Raw genomic sequence first — 6,000 nt, forward strand, 5'->3', positions numbered from 1 at the left:
CCGCCCTCAATTGGGAAATGATACCAGGTGGATTCTTTGGGCTGCTGAGGTAAGGAGGGTGGGTTGAAAGGCAGACGGACAGAGAAAAGAAAGACTGACAGGGACGACAGTAAGAGGTTCTGAATAGGGTGTTTAAAAAGAGAATACTTAGATAATTTTAAAGTGAAATGTGGAAGACATATACCGAGATGAAAGAATGCATGAAGGAGAGTGGATTTGAATTAATGGAAGACCTACCATACTAATGGCTCAGATGAAAAATGAACATACATTGTAAAAGATGGATTGGCACAGAATTTGTTGTTTTGCCGACACGAGGACAAAGGAGAAATGTTGAAAAGTGACTTTGGATGGCGAGAAGGACTGCAACTCAGCAAGGATAAGGGTAAAGGCTGTGTGTTGAAAGTTGCTTGGCATGGAATGAATGTCTGTTGTTAATAATTTTGTTCATGAGGTGATGCATAATATCCTTGTTTCATAAGTAGAAACTGAAACTTAAAATTTGTAGGCAGGCACAGGGAGAAACACCAAAAAGAAAGTTGGGAAAATAAATTTAAGAACTACGTGAGGTTTCAGTTCTACGGGAGGAAAGAAGAAAATGGGAGACCAAAAAGCGATGTACAGTACAGTAGGGTAAGGAGGTTCCCTAGCACCTCTTCCTTAGCGATTTATTTTTGGATGTGGCTGCTTAATTTTCTTTTGTACGTCATTTATGCAGAGCATGGCGATATTGGAATACAGAGTAGAACAATAAGGTGCAAAAAACAAAGTAAACAAGTGGTGCGGGGTACAACATACCACGCCCGACAGCAGTTATTTTAGTGCTGGTAAATACTGATCCGGTACTGCCCTTTAGTATCAGTAAACAGTTAAAGTCGTAGTTAGTTCCAGTTTCAACTAGCCCTTTGAAACTCGTAATTAAAGAGTACGGTAATGGCGCACCTAGCTTCATATTCAAGAACTCGTCCGGTGAAATCCTTTGGCCTTGCATTTCACCTTTCAAACTTGAAGATGATACTTCCACAATTAAATAATTTCGTTTTGGGACCAGTGTTCACATATGCTGGAAGGTTTCATGTATTTTCATTCAGCCATTTTTCCCTAATGTTGCTAACAAACAAAAACAAACAAACGAATATTTGGTGCCAAGCACAACAAACCTTGCCCAACAGCAGTTATTTTATTTTCAACCATTTTCATGTTATAGGCATAAAAAAAATCCGTGTTCTTGCGTTTGACCCTTCAACAACCCTCAAGGTCAAAGGTCATGGTGCCAAATGAAAGCCCATAATTATGAGACTTCCTTTATCTCGATAATAGTTAAGATCTCTATCTACAACCAGTTTCGAGTTTTAGTCTCCTGAATATCCGTGACCTTGAGTTTGACCTTTCAAGGTCAATGAAGGTCAAAGGTCATGGTATCAATTGAAAACCCTTTGGAACTTACTGTTTGTTGACAGTAGTAAATATCTCTCTGTCTTCAACCAGTTTCGAGTTGTAGCCCCATGAGTATCCGTGACCTGGAGTTTGACCTTTCAAGGTCACTTAAGGTCAAAGGTCATGGTATCAATTAGAAGCCCACATGGGACTTCATATGTTGGTAATAGTAAACAGCTAACTGCAACCAGTTTCGGGTTATAATCTCCTAATTGTATGTGACCATGAGATTGATCTTTCAAGGTCACTCAAGGTTAAAGGTCTTTGTGCCAAATGAAATCCCATATGGAAGTTCCTGTATGATGATACCGGTGTCAAGTTATAGCCCTCGGAAAATCCGGACTGTGATTTTGACTTAAAAGGGTCACTCGCTTGCCCTCCAAAATTTAATTACTTTCTTTTGGGACCAGTGCCCACATGTCCTGAAAGTTTGATGCAATTTAATTCAGCCGATTTTCCGTAATTTTGCAACAAACAAAGAAGCAAAGTAACTTGACCAAAAACAACACGTCGCCGGACTCCGTCCGGGCGAGGTAAAATGAAGAAACTCAGCTAAGAACAATACTTTGCCGGGACTCTATCCGGGCGAGGTAATTGCATAGGAAAAGTAATCTACGAGAATACGGGTCAAGGTGAGGAAGCATACTGGGTAGTGTTTCGTGGGAGGAGGGAAAGAATAAACAGCAGATTGGGAGCAAAGAGGGATATAGTTAGGGAGTTATGAGTGAGGGGTGGCGTGTTGTGGAAAAGGGGAAAGAACACACACACACACACACACACACACACACACACACACACACACACACACACACACACACACACACACACACACACACACACACACACTCTCTCTCTCTCTCTCTCTCTCTCTCTCTCTCTCTCTCTCTCTCTCTCTCTCTCATCCTTCCCAATTTCTCCTTGCCACCCCATTTCGCCTCACCCCCTACCCTTCCATATGATTCCCGTCATGATCGATTAGGTCCGAGATGGAAACCTATGCCTGAGCCGATAACCATGTTTGATATGCTGTCAGCTCCTCGATATTGACGGCGGTGATGTGTCTACTGAATTACTACCCAGTCCAGCAATGTGGCCAGCGGATCCTTCCGCTATCCTCTACCCTTTCATCATCATCATCATCAATATAACCATAATCGAGTAGCAATACTGCTGCTGCTGCTGCTGCCACCGCCGCCGCCTCCGCCACCGCCTTCTGCTGAATCACTGCCGAGACCAATAATGTTGTGGTTGGCGGACCTTCCATACTGTACTTCACCGTCTTATTAAATCTCCTCCTCCACGTTCTTTCTTCCCAAGGTTTTCTTTCCACCGGTTAATTTTATGTGGCGTCCCTTTCTTTCTAATTCCCTGTTTTTCATATAGTTTTCTTTCCATGTTCATCGTCACCCCTTCTTCTTGTCCTTCATCCACTCTCATCTTAAGTTTCTTTACCTACGTCCTTCTGCTTTATTCTTTCTCATTTCTTTATCCACATCCTCTTTCCATGTCATTTGGCTCGGTAATATATTTTCTACTTTGATAGTTTTGCAGTATGAAAGACAGACCAGTAATTAAAACACTGCTGAGTACTTTTGGATCCATATTTCTCTGTAGTAACTACAGTAGGTTCCAAGTCATGAATTCAGATGTGTCAGTTGCTACACGACAATAGTACCTAAAATGGAGCACCTGCCTCACACCACCCTACACAGCAACAACTCCCACCAGTCTCCCTGTTAGGCTATCTCGTGTAAGACCAAACCTTCCTCTCGCAACTTAGGCTTAGTCAGACTATGCATAACAAGTTACTGATCCTCCTCGAGGCTTGAGTCTAGTATCTGTCTGTTCAAACCACTATGCCCCTGCGTGATGGATAATTGATACAATGGATGCCAAGAGAAATAACAAATCAATCCTTTTACATAACCTTAACCGTTCACTACCAGAATCTGTCTTTGTTATACTCGTATTGTGTCCAGATGATTTTGGTCAGCTTAGGAGAGATTTTTCGAACTGGAGGGGTTTGCTGTAGCTTTAGTCTTTTAATTACTGAAGGTATTGCACTGATAACCTGGAGGTAGGGAAAGAAGGAAGGCAAGGTCGGGGAGAACAGAATGCAGGGAAACATGGAGTGAAGGAGAGACGAATGGAGTTAAGAAAGGAAGGAAATCATTATCCTGGAGGGAGAGGCGGTAGGGAACGACAGAGTGACAGTGACAGAAATAGGTAAATAGATAGATAGAGAGGGGGGGGGGAGGAGGGAATCAGATGTAAGGGAGCGAGAGGAGGTAGAGAAATTAAGGTTTACAAAGAGAGAGGAGGGAAGAAGGGGCGAAAGAGGAAAGAGGGAAGGTAGGGTCTGAATAGATGGTTTTGCTGAGAGAACTGTGATGATTACCCTAATTCACCAGTGACAGTGAAGTGTCCAGTAACTGACACTCTGCCAGCCTCACATTAGGCCCCTCTCCGAGGACCTGAGTTCCCTCTCACTCACCCACACTCGCTGTCACTCAGGATAGACAGACTGAAGAGGCGATGGAATAGGAAGGGATGAAGGGAGAGAGATTTTCTTGGAGCAGAATGCCCGTGGAGAGTTATAGCTTGTGATTATGCCCAAAACGCCGCTAACGTAGCATAATGGCAAACGGTATTGCTGGTTAAACATTGGTAAGCCAAACAGGGACCCACCGAAGACTATCGGCTTGACCATGTTCATTCGAGAGGAGAGATTTTTCCACACGCACTGTTTTTATTCTCTGACGGTAAGGTGTAAGTATGAGTGAAGACTTACCCAACACGGAAATACAGCAACGATTGTAGAGAGGAAAGGTGTTCAGTACTGTGCTGGTGGCTGATAAACAGAGAAACCCGTGAATGAAAAAGTCTCTAGTAGGAATTACAGCTTATAAAAGAAAGTTGTACAAGCATGTAATTGGAGTTCAGAAGAGTGGTTCAAGAATGGCTTGTTATCGGTAATATGAGAAGCTTTATAGTTGTAGAGAACTGGGTGAAGGCTGCAAGAGAGCTGAACAAGAAAGTGATAGTACCATACTCAATTTATCGTATGGGTGAGACTTTGATGTGATTAGGGTATGATAAAATTACGAGTGAAAGCGGAGGAAATGAAGAGACTTAATAGAAGAATGTACTTCAGAATTAAATAGGGTTAAAAGAACATGAAATATTGATAACGTGAAAGATGTAAAGCAAGAAAGCCTGTTATCAATCAGCGTGGCAGAGAAAGAAAAAAACTGCATGAAAAGGTGAAGGAAAGGTCGTTGGGAAAGGAGGGAAAAATGTACAGACAGTTAAAATGTAGCAGTTAGCAAGGATTTCCAAAACAAAAGCTGACATCCCCCACTATTTTTTTTTACATAACCTCCTATGCAATGGCTCATCATCCGGGTGTTTATGAAATTTCTTGACGTGGCTCCCTAAACTTATGGGCTAGCGTTAGGTAATTCGTAGTTATAAATGATGAGAAACCCTTTTCAATTCCTTTATAGCTCTTTTCTTGCATATTTTTCCTTTTTTTCTTATTTTGTAACCAGTCCGTGTACGGCATGATAAACTATACCAAGGATAATTAATGAAAGATAAATGAAAACATACCGTAGTTTATACTATTTACCACTGAGACACAGAACACCCTGACTCTTTGTTAGACGCAGTGACGCCTTCAAGGTGTTGCCAGCCGACCCTCACACTGGTCAGCCAATTAGAGGTGTGGACAGGGTGTTGGATGGACGGGTCCTCTTGCTGATACGGGCAGAGAAGGATGGCGGGTTAAGAGGAGAAGAATAGTGGTGAGACATGAGAAAAGAGAAGGAGGAGGAAGAGGATGAGAAGGGAAACATTAGAGGGACGAGAAAGATGAGAAATAATAAGAGATTTAAGGATTTAGTTAAGGGCTTTATGAGGTGGTGTGGAATGGAACTGTACTTTGCTATACTAGGTACTCATATTCCGTTGCAGGTGTTGCAGTTTAGACGGAACAGCTTAGTACGGGCTGACCGACGTATGGCAGTTATCCTGATATCTTGGGTTCTTGTTAACTCTTTAACTATGTGGATTTCCCTCACATAGACAAAATCGTCTGGCCAGAATAGATTACCCAAGTTTGGCTATAGCAGTAAGAGAAATGAAGATGTGGAAAAGAATGAGACGGAGGAGGGTGTGTTATTCTGAAAGACAAATAGGTGTTCAAAAGGAAGTGGATAAGCGAGAGAAATGCAATTAAAAATGAAAGTGGCTAGTGTTAAAGAGAAGACCGACACGCCCTCCCAGTTCACACCTGCTTTGGTACCAGCTGACCCTTCTATACCCAGCCCCATTTACCTCTGCTGTTCCCTGCCTCACCTTGCCTTCCTCTGCTATATCCTGCCTTACCCTGCCTTCGTCTGCTTTGCTCTGCCGCACCTGGCCTTCTGCTATGCTCTGCCGCACCCTGCCTTCGTCTGCTTTGCTCTGCCTGACCCTGCCTTCTGCAGTGCTCTGCCTCACCCTGCCTTCTGCTGTACCCTGCCTTCGTCTGCTATTCCCTATCTCACCCTGTCTTCCTCT

This window comes from Coenobita brevimanus, chromosome 36, assembly GCF_032717465.1.
Source record: "Coenobita brevimanus isolate Jiangsu-jjx chromosome 36, ASM3271746v2, whole genome shotgun sequence".
NCBI classification, from domain to species: Eukaryota; Metazoa; Arthropoda; class Malacostraca; order Decapoda; family Coenobitidae; genus Coenobita; species Coenobita brevimanus.